The sequence below is a fragment of the Macrobrachium nipponense genome, chromosome 24, assembly GCF_015104395.2.
Source record: "Macrobrachium nipponense isolate FS-2020 chromosome 24, ASM1510439v2, whole genome shotgun sequence".
In the NCBI taxonomy this organism is placed as follows: domain Eukaryota; kingdom Metazoa; phylum Arthropoda; class Malacostraca; order Decapoda; family Palaemonidae; genus Macrobrachium; species Macrobrachium nipponense.
The window spans coordinates 48,058,842-48,070,822 of record NC_061091.1 but is presented as its reverse complement, the minus strand read 5'-3'; the positions used below and the strand labels follow the sequence as shown (position 1 = coordinate 48,070,822).

Below are 11,981 nucleotides of genomic sequence, written 5' to 3'. Positions count from 1 at the left end.
TTATATGCTCTCCATACGTTCCCATGCTTGATTTTTATACCACTCTAAATTTACCTTGCTATATTCTGGCGTTTTATCAAATGCTTGTCAAAAGTTCACCAACCTTTAACTTAATATTTTGAAAGTCTTGAGGAACTTTTCAAACAATGCACATATAAAAATGAGTGATCTCACTTCTGGCTACAGCTTTCACACGAATTGATTATAAGCAATAGAACAACAGAAACAATTAGGCAGAACTCATGAGGAGAATTCATGCCTTTGACACCTGGCTTTGTAACACCCGTCAGGGACCCTTTTCTCACATGTACGTATTCTATCGAAATCGATAATCCTCCCTGAATTTCACGTTTCAGTGAGTGTTGCTTTCCATGTGCTTCCAAGCTTCTGAAATCTCTCGCATGTTTGTTTTTCCTGACTTAAAATGTTCTTCCTTTAGCGTAAGAGCAAATCTCATTACGTGGCTAAACCTTTCCTTTTCGTTCTATTCCAGATATTGTTTTTGTCGGGCCTGGGCTAAATGCTAGTAGGTTGCTCCTCCCACTTGTCTTCGCTTTTCAGAAAAGCGGTCAGAGTGTTGTAGATTTTATCAGTACTGTATTTATTGTCATTAGTATTCGCCAGACTAGTACTTATTTATCATTGGCACTTATCGCAGGCATTATGAATCTGGTCGAAGCAGCGTCAGTGGTTACTATGAAGGAAAGATAAACAACGGTTTTTCTGCAAGATCTTTCGACTCAATGTCTAGCAGAAAATCCGTTGTTTATCTTGACTTCGTGGCTTATACCTTTATATATATATACATATATATATATATACACACACACACATATATATATATATATATATATATATATATATATATATATAGGTATAAGCCACGAAGTCAAGATAAACAACGGATTTTCTGCTAGACATTGAGTCGAAAGATCTTGCAGAAAAACCGTTGTTTATCTTTCCTTCATAGTAACCACTGACGCTGCTTCGACCAGATTCATAATGCCTGCGATAAGTGCCAATGATGAATAAGTACTAGTCTGGCGAATACTAATGATAATAAATACAGTACTGATAAAATCTACAACACTCTGACCGCTTTTCTGAAAAGCGAAGACAAGTGGGAGGAGCAAACCTACTAGCATTTAGCCCAGGCCCGACAAAAACAATATCTGGACAAAAACAATATCTGTACATGTATATGTATATATATACATATATATATACATATACATGTACACATACATACACATATACATATATACAGAGAGAGAGAGAGAGAGAGAGAGAGAGGGGGGGGGGGAATAGGTTTATGAATTATTTGAGGATTGTATGCCTCCTTCTGTGTTGCTTATGATTAAATGAACACAAATTTGAAATAATACGTGTAATCGGTCTGCTCGCTATATTCATGTAGGATTTCTGTAGACACAAAAGGTTGTGTTTTCCTGATTCCAAATGTGCGCGTAGACATAGATAAAGGGAAGACAAATGACAAATGTTCTGTATTCTGGAAATGCTCATGTCGCTATCCTCTTACATCACTAATTATCTCTTTCATCTGGTAAATTTTTTATCATTTCATATCTAATATTGTCTTCCCCTGGAGCTGTGGACTTGCAAGTTTCAGGAAATTTTCTAGTTCTTCCATGGTGAAAGGAAGATTATAGTTTTCCTGATTATTAGATTTTATTGGTATTGGGACATAATTTTTAATATTTAATTGGAATTTCTTTGTATGATTTGAGATACTCGATGTTTTGGCGAAGTTTTTACCCAATTCTTTTTTGTTGCAGAAATCAAATTAATTGTGAATAAATGTACAGAACTGTTCAAAAAAATTTTTTTCGTACGCCTTTAAGGATTTACGGGAAAATAATATTGTTCAAGCTTTACAGTTCCATAATAAAATTTCCAAGATAAAATTGACTTGATGAATTTTATTGCAGTAATATATTAAAAAAAAATTTTTTTTTCATACACACACACACACACACACACACACACCTACTTCTACCCTTTAAAACAAGGCCCATATGAGGAGTAAGATTTGCACCCTGGTTTTCTTATTCGTAAATCTACGTCAAGCGTTGTATGAGGTCCGCCCACACTTCTGATGTTGAGTGAGCGGCGGCGCAGTATGTTGAGGAATTGACTTCACGTGCCGCTCATTATCTGGAACACCTCCGTCATTATCTTTAGTCTTGCGTTACTTTATGAGCTCTTTCCTTCTCAACGCTTCGCTTCCACTCTTGGGTCTCTCAGGCCTTCCTTTGCACGTCCTTTGTCTGGGGATTGTGCCTCGTCCTTTTACTTCAGCTCTTTTCTTGGGATTATGAACTGTTCTTGTTCCTTGGGATCTTTTGCCTGGCTTTGAGGATTAGTCTTTGTGTATTCCTTTGGACCCTCTTAATAATTCCTTTGGATCCTATTATTTACCAGTTCCTCACTAGACGAGTAGGTTCCGTACACGACTAGCAAGGAATCAGTGGAATTTATTTCTGATGATTAGAAATTTATTTCTCGATATAATGTGGTTTGGATCCCACAATAAGCTGTAGGTTCCGTTGTTAAGAAACCAATTGGTTTTTAGCCACGTAAAAAAATATCTAATCCTTCGGGCCAGCCCTAGGAGAGCTGTTAATCAGCTCATTGGTCTGTTAAAACAAAGATATAATTATTATTATAAAAATATATTTTCATTGTCTTTATATTATAAAAATATATTCTCATTGTCCCTAGGTAATGATTTGTCTATTTTCTTTGGGCTTCTTTTCACTTTCTTGTCTTTGTTTTTTTTTTTTTAGTTTTTCCCTGGACCTTATTTTTGTGTCTAGTTTGTGGATTAAGTCTTGTCCTCTTTCCTCTGACGATTTTCTCTCTTCAGTTCCTCGTGAAAACTTGCATCTATACTTGACAACGATTCCTTTCATTAAGTTTACCATTTTCGTGGCGTTCCGTTATCCTATAGGCCTAACACTTTTGTTCCGCACTCAGTATCTGTGACGAGGACAATTTATCACACCTTTTTTTTTTCCCTCTCCAGTACCAGGTCAGTCTAGGAGATGTTCTGGCCTGTCTTATCAGTTACTTGCACGCAATGCGCCAGTGTCCATTATAGACACCCATGTAAATGAATCGGGGAAGAAGAGCCCTACTTGATTATTTATAACCTTTTCTGAGGAGGAAGAGAGAGAGAGAGAGAGAGAGAGAGAGAGAGAGAGAGAGAGAGAGAGAGAGAGAGAGAGATATGGTTGGCTTCTCTACATTAAGAAACGATTTTAGCTTAACCTCATGTTGGTTAGTTTTGAATGATTGGTGTTAACTTGTTAGAATGCAGAAGCTAACCTTATGTTACTTTTATTACACCTCTCTAACAGTAAGTGCTTATCTCTCATTTCACATATAAGTATTATGTTCCGTGACTGCTTACTTTGTCCCTTTTTATATATTTATATGAAGTTGTGTCCAATAGTAATCTTGAAAGTTTTAACCGATAACAATAATAATTTCTCACCCTGTTGTCAGTCATTTCGTTATTCTTTCAAGCAGTTCTAATTTGAATTTTCAACTGAATATTGAATTTTCTGCAGAATATTTAGCTCCATTAATTTAATTTTCAGCGTCGTATCAGGTCCGTTCTCTGCACCTGTTTTTTTTTTCATTTTGTTTTTGCTTAATTGCGTTATGGTAGCATTATTTCTTGGCATCCTAAAGTCCTTCTGTGGCTCCGGGTTGCAGAAAACGAGCAGTAGAAAGGGGAAGGATAAAGATAAAGCCTCAAGGTCAAAAGAAATGGGAAAGAAGAGAAGAGATAGCCAAAAGTTGTCAGTATCGTACTGCCCTCTCAATCATATTTTATTTAACTCTCCCGTTATTTTCTTTTTTCTTTTTTCATCACTTATTCTTCCCTTAAAGTCCTCATCCCTTCATTGTTATGCCATTTATACTATTGTCATTTCTTGTTCAGTTTTACCAGATTACCTTATTATTGTAGAGATATCCTCTTCGTTACTTTTCGTGTCCTTTTGTTTCACCCACCTCTCGGTTGTTTAGTGCTTTATTTCGTTTTACGATCGTCCATTTCTGTCTTCTGGTTCCTTCATTCATACTTGTATTTTATTATTTTTGTCCTTCGTGCCTCTCCTTCACCGCCATTTCCGTCATTATAATTAATTGACGCTGGTATCTAGTTGTGGCTCTTTTATAAGGAATGTTTCTATTTATTTTCCCCCCTTTCCCTTTCGTTATATCATAATTTCTCACTCACGTACATTTTAAGTCTTCCGTTTTTGTCACCATTTCTTACATCTTATCTTATTCTTTACATTTCATGTCTTACGTGTTGTTTCCATTAGTTTTCTCCTCCGTCGTGGCCTTGTTACGGGTTCTGGAATACCCAGTCTCTTTGCCTTTGAAAAGAAAATCTTTTAGGAACCGGATTATGTTTAAGGACCACCCCAAAATGCAGCGATCGGAAACTTGAAACAGACAATGGGAGTCTGATATGATCAAACAGTGGGATACATTGAGGCTCGAGAGGTATTAAGTGATTGTAGAAGCAGTAAAAGTATTTTCTTTTGAAATTCCGCTACACAACGGAGGCGAATTTATTAAAACTAGATGTTGAACAAATACACTTTACAGGAATTCAATACTGTAGTATACTAATTAGCGGATCTTTGGTGTGAATAGGCCATTATATTACTTGTACTGAAACGGATATTTAGAATAGAGGAAGAAATGGCGTATGTGGTTGTGGTAAGAAATAATGCGCATTAAAAGAGTATTTTATTATTTTTGTGGCTGGTGTTTTTTGCTATTAACGTCGTTGCTGTCGGCTCGAATAATGGTAAAAAGTAATAGTACATTTATTTTCTTATCACTGCTGCGGCTGTCGTTGTTGTTGTGCGAATGATATTCAAAGTTCCCCTTTTCATGGTTTTTATTTTTCTAAGGCCTGCTGACTATAGCGAAGCGGTTGTGGGAAATAAAAGGCCAGTCTGGTTGGTCATATCCCCGAGATGACTTATCGTCTCCTACCGTTGTTCTTCATGTTGCTGAGGGCCCCCGATCCCAGGAGGGTGTTCAGGATTTCAGAGTTCCTCTTCAGGACGTTGTTGTTGCTCCTTACCAGGGGATCTGGGTAGAACAACGGGAGGTGCCAGAGTGACATGGGAACCGTTGCGTGGCCGTTGTCCTAGTGAAGAGAGAAAATGAGGAACAGTTTACCATCAATGTTCGCTGATTGACTCGAGAGTTGTGAGCAGAATACTGCTGGCAACATTTGATTCAAGACAGTGCAGTAGAAGTAGTATTGTATGTTTACGTACCAAGCATGAATTCTTCGAAGAAATCAATGTGGATTTTATGTAGAACAACAGAATGTTCTCAGCAAATAGAGACAATTGTGTGTGATGTGGATGTGACTGTAGAAGCATTTAAGTGAATTTAATGGGTAAGAAAGGTATTTGAAACACTACAAACGAAGATTGGGTGCAATTTTGTGCTGTATGTAATCAAGTAGCTGGAGGTATTTTTCAAACAAAAGGACATTTATAAATAAACTTGGACATTTCCAGTTGTCAGACAAAGAAGCAAAGTGGATCTCACAACCTTTAATGTTGGGAACTCCAGATCAGCAAATGTTGGCAGTGATCATCAACTTGCCATTGCCACACTAAAACAATGAGAATATCTAGGTTTTATGCCATAAAGCTTCTTGTAGATAAACACCGGGGTTTGGGAACTGACTTTACAAGAAGATTTGCAGTTGTAGAAATCATATCTCATGAGAAACAGATAATCAGTACGTATTGGTTTAACATCATGAATGTATTATATTGGTTTGCTGGAAAAGAGTACTATGATGTGGGTAAGAAGCAAACAATTAATGGGGTTGGTTTAACATCAAGAATGTATATAAATCAGCTAAAAAAGAACTACTGGGTCACAGGGAAACAAGACAGAAACCTTGGATATCGAATGAGACTTGGGATAAATAAAGAACTAACAAAAACAGTCAGTAAATATAGAAGAATGTCAGGGAGGAGATAAAGAATACAAAGTAGAACGTGCTAAATATCCAAGTCTAAATAGTGAAGTAAAGCTAAGATTAAGAAGGGGTAAGGAAGGACAATTGGACAAATAGCCTGATGCTGTAGACAAGCCATGTTTGCAGTCAGTACCATTGGTGCTCAAGTAGCCCACATTATTATTTATGACATATTTACTGGTCAAAATAAAAAGAGGAAATAACTTTCAAAATGGAGGATTTGTAAATAACATCAGTAGAAGAAAGGCAGCACTAGGAAGAGATTTTATGTAAGATGGATAAGAGATATTACGTGATTGATATAGAAAAAGCTGTCGAAGATCTGAATATGGCTTTGAATGAATTCGGTTTTTTCGACGTTGGAATCATTAAGAAAAAACTTCAGAGATAGAAAACACCAGGCTATGATATTGGTATTACTGTTGAGATTATTTTAACTGGAATTGAAATGGATCGTTGTGTACTATCTGTATTGCTTTGCGGAATATGGAATGAAGAAATAGCATGATGATTGGGAATTAGAAGTCATAACCAGGGAACGAAAGAAAGGCGGCTTGTCGGCATTTGGTAACTAGGAAGACTGCACTTTCGTCGGTAGTAGCGAAAATGTTCAGTCTGGTTATTTTCAGTAGATTAGAAAAGAAATGGTTAAATGCCTAGAGTTGCACAAGCTGGTTTCAATTTTAATAGCAGAACTTGCACAGATTAAATGTAAGTATTAGACATATTATGTAGCAGAGATCCCCTTCTTATTTTTCTTTAGATGATCACGGGAAGGTTTTGTCATTACCCTAAATATGTTAAGTTATTTAATATTATTCATGAATGAAGCAAATGCGAAGTTTATGTTGATGGGGTGTTGTTAAGTTAATTTGCCTTAAATATTGAAGTGCTACATGGCAAATCGTTTCACATTTACCATTTGCCTTTCTCAAGGATTTTATAACGCAGATAACGGTGGTAAATGAAAGTGAGAATATTGACAGGGACAGTTTTCCACAGTTATCGGTGGTGGGCTTAGCCTTTTACTAAAGAGTACGGTTGTAAGGCAGAAGTTTCCACAGTTATTGGTGGTGGGCCTAGCCCTTTCAATAAAAAGTAAGACTACAAGGAAGCAGCTGTCCTTTTAGTCGCCTTTTACAACACGCAGGACCTACGGTGATAGTATTCTTACACCCCTACCATAGAATCACGCCTCTGTTAGGTATATTATGGCGCCACAACTCCACCATCAGCGCCTTATTTCGCCAATAACCAAAACGTGGCCCGTTATGGCACCATAAATCGCTGATTTTATGGTGTTAAACAAGCGCCATATAACCTGATCGCCACCGACAACCGGGACCACGTGTGTATATATATATGTAATATATAAATTTATATATATATATATATATATATATATATATATATATATATATATATATATATAATATACATAATATATATATATATATATATATATTATATATATATATATATACACGAATACAGTTAGCCCCCCAGCCATTGGCAGACTCAGCCACTGGCAGTCTAGTTTTATGGCGAGTTTCAGTTATTGGAGCCGTAAGGTGCCGATAACCAAACACCACAAACCGCTGAGCTCCAGTCAACGGCGGCCTTCGCTTATCAGCACCCCGACGACAGCTGGGGACCGCCTTATATATATATATATATATATATATATATATATATATATATATATATATATTAATATATATATATATATATATATACACGTAAATATGGCTGCTTAGAATAGTATAGATTCAGCCCGCTCCACCCAACTCCTCTCTGGTTAGTTCGGTTGTCTCGCTGGTGAGAGGAGACAGATGAACTGTTTGAGTATTTATTGTAAATACTGTAATTATTATTATTATTATTATTATTATTATTATTATTATTATTATTATTATTATTATTATTATTATTATTATTATTTCTGAGAAAGCTTTTGTATTTGGAAGAGTCGCTGAAGTTAAAAAATCATTGTTCAATTCAGGCCTGGAGCTTAAAAAAAGAAAAAACAGTCAAGATTGAGGCAAACAGTATTTTTATACATATATTAATATATATATATATATATATATATATAGATATATATATATATATATATATAAAACTCAGTGAATACTCTTCGAAGTGACTGCAAAGTTCAAATGAGACGGGTAACCTAATAATCTTCTGTAACTTAGTCCTGTCGAAAACAATAGAAAGAGAAAAAAATCGGATGAGAAGGAAGCGAAATACTGTTTTGGATCTTGAAGCACGAATAACATTAACATGATGGTAACGTAAGCTTGGAAGAAATCCAAAGAAGTCCTGACCGCTTTGTTTCTTCATCCTAAAAATCTCTTCGAAACAAAAGTCACCAAAGGGAATGATTCATTCTGGAAACTTGGAAGAAACCTTGTGCGTATATTGTGAGCAACACAGAATGACTTTGAGTAAGCAATGATGCAATGTCCCTCCCTCGTAAATGGAGATGAAAAGCAAAAGTAGATAAATAGATAGAAATAACAAATAAAATTTTCCGTAAGAAATATTACGTAGAAGAAAATAGCGAAGCATGAAAATAAATTTAATAATTATATATATAAAAAAGACTCAATAGTAGGGGGAAGTAGAATTTGAAAATGACTAACAGAACGAATAACGTAAAAGCTCGATGGACTGAATGTTAAGGAAACAATTTTTTTGCTCGCCTGGTTGTCGAGAACGTCTTGTGAGGGCCAGATTGGTTGTGACGTCACAGCTCCGATTGCGTATGTTGTTGCCACGAAGAGCAGGAGGGCGGTTTTGGGGTTGCAGACCATTCCTGTAAAATTGAGAGGGTGAGAGGCCAATTCGTGCCAAGTGCAGAGGTCGTCGGGGGAGGTTGAACCAATGGATCATTGTGCAACAGGAGGAAGCCGTCGTTTAGAAATGAAGAGGAAGGGGGCTGATTGTCAGAGGTCATAGGCCCTTTTTGCAAAATTGCAAGGTAATCATGTGTGGATAGGAGACCATGTATTTAGAATTAAGAGGTAATTATGTCGGATTAAGAGGCTACACAGGTGAAATTAAGAGGTATTGTATGTGACTACGCTTTAAAATTAATAGTATGTGATTGAAAAAGTGTGGGCATGAGTTTATTGTAAAAGGACAAAAGGCTAATCTATCGTGCTTAAAAAGATAATTGTCCTGAAAAAAAAAATATGATAAATATTTTACCAGACTAATTAATCACAGTGAGATCAGACATAGTAAACAGATTTCGATTGAAATTGTCATGGCAAACAGTTACTACCATTCGACACCGACGTGACGTATGTGAAAAATTTGATGCAGTCTTGACTCAAGTTTGTTTGTGCCTTTGCATGCTTATAGAAGTAATGACAGGCATCATTCGAGGTTACTGTAAAAAGAATTTAAATTTTTTCATGAGTTTAAGAGAAAACGGGTTTTAGGAAAATGGAGGTGATGAAATACTTGATTCTCTAAAAGTTGTTGGCTGTTCGTCGTAACTCCATTGTTGAGCATCCTGGCAGATTCTGAAAGCCAGAGACTTCTCACTATCATAGTATTTGAAGTCTAGAGAAAATCATTACAAAATATGTGGCCTTTAAATTGATCTCTGCTGGAGAATGTTCACTAAAAAAATAATGGTGAATGATAAGGATGATAAACCGATACTTATGATTGTAATGTCAGAACACTTTAATGAATCTCTTAGTTTTTTTATATGAAAATGCTTTCATTCAAGAACTTTTGATGCCAATTAGACTCAAAGAAGTAGATTTCTGTCTGGAATTAATTGCAGCAAACGAAGACAAAGTGTTAGTTATTCAGAGTAAACAGTAATTTAGAATCAGATTTTGGTTATAACAAATGTTGTAAACGAACATTTTTTGCAGTGAACTATTATCAAACTAAGAAATAAGTAGATACTCATGGACGCAAAACAAATCAAACTTGAGTGAAGTAAATGCAGTGGTTTAGAGTTAGAAACTAGTAAAGTGAAACATGAATGTAATTACTCTACGGTAAACAGGTATTATCGGGAGATAAAGAAATAGATATTTGTTCAGAATAAAGAATTATCAGACAGACACAAAGACGTCTGTCTGTGAAAGCATCAGATAAAGCCAAGTGGTTAAAGACGAAATTTTACAGTGACTAATAATCGCACCTTTAAATCGGGGTCCTCAGAAGAGCAGGAATGCAGAGCGACACTGACTCAGGAGCTAACTGAAAAAATACTCTCCCGGACCAACCTTAACTGGGGCTTATATAGTCTCAACCATCTAGTTAACGCCCTCAATAATCTCCACATAACTCCTCCTCCTCCCTCTGCCTCCCCTCTAGTTTCCAACGCCCCCAAGACCATCATGACCTGTGGCCATCACCTGAGACGCCTCGACTTAAAATGCAGAATGGAACCCCCGGGAGACTTTCCTTTTGATGGCCCAACTGACGTTTCTCCGAGGTCAGCTTCTTTGGGGGATTCAAAGAGAACGTGATTTCGGAACATTTTGCTTTCGAGGTTGAGAGAAATTCTGGAGTGTTCTTTTGCTCTTTTAAGCATACGTGCTGGAATATAATTTTATATATATATATATATATATATATATCTCTATAATACATATATATATGCATACACACTCATACATACATACATACATACTACATACATACATACATATACATACACACACACATATATATATATATATATATATATATATATTATATATAGAGGCATATATAAAAGTGACTACTAAATGACAAAACTGAACCCTTAACTATCACGCAATATTTGAACTCGTAATTGTCTCCTAATTAGCAATGGCAAGACTTTAAATATCCTATTGCAGTAGACATAAAATTATATATATATATATATATATATATATATATATATATATATATATATATATAATATTTTCCCACCACGTATGCTTAAAAGAGCAAAAAGAACACTCCAGAATTTCTCTCAACCTCGAAAGCAAAATGTTCCGAAATCACGTTCTCTTCGTTACGACGAACAGCCAACAACTTTTAGAGGATCAAGTATTTCTTCACTTCCATTTTCCTAAAACCCGTTTTCTCTTAAAACTCATGGAAAAAAAACTTAAATTCTTTTTACAGTAACCCCTAATGATGCCTGTCATTACTTCTATACGAATGCTTATATATATAATATATATATATATATATATATATATATATATATATATATATATATATATATATATATATATATAGAGTAGAAAAGCCAGCGTAGTATCATACATTTATTTTCCAAATTTTCGAGACTTTGGGTCTCATCATCAGGGCTGTAAAATATACAAAATATACAAATTAAAAAAAGTCAGTATTAATATCAATAAAAATGGAACAAAATAAAAGTTAAATATAATAATTTAAAAAATGAACAAAAAAAATTAAAAAGTGAAGAATGCTTAAGTTAATACCTATCTCTATTAAGTTAAAAAACTGAGTGACGTTCTCTGGTTTGGAAAAGAGGACCTCAACTATGCTATAAAAAGAACTGTGGAAGAAGTCTGACCATTTAATGGTTTGATCGTTAACGACTCCAAAACAGAGAGAGAATAGTCATTGGGCGCTTGGGTGACAATGCGAGAATCCTTATAGAAATTGATGTTTTACATTTATTACAATGTTCTCGTATGTTAGAGAATTCCTTTGTTTTCAAAGTACATCCTGTACGGTGGCTGACTCCGAGATGAGAATCGATTCTGACTTTGAGCAATCTTTTGGTGGCTCCCACGTATTTCCCGATCTTACATTTCGGGCAAGTAAAGCAATATACCACCAAAGATCGCATCAAAGCCGGAAGTTTATCTTTGTGGGAGAACAAAGAACCCAGAGTTTTATAATTTTTAGCTATCAACTTCGGAAAAGTTTTCTGAATGACTTTTTG

At 35.5% G+C, this 11,981-nt stretch overlaps 1 protein-coding gene and 1 long non-coding RNA gene across 8 annotated transcripts in view; one reads left to right on the top strand and one right to left on the bottom strand.

Moving 5' to 3' along the window:
* The window catches only part of LOC135205604 (uncharacterized), a 630,437-nt gene that overhangs the window by 194,462 nt on the left and 423,994 nt on the right, over positions 1-11,981 (top strand). The window lies entirely within an intron of this gene.
* On the bottom strand, positions 4,684-10,304 carry LOC135204187 (uncharacterized). Its single transcript, XR_010312123.1, has 3 exons — positions 10,227-10,304; positions 8,761-8,873; positions 4,684-5,200 (listed from the first exon to the last, which is right to left on the bottom strand). It is a non-coding gene; the product is annotated as an uncharacterized LOC135204187 (long non-coding RNA).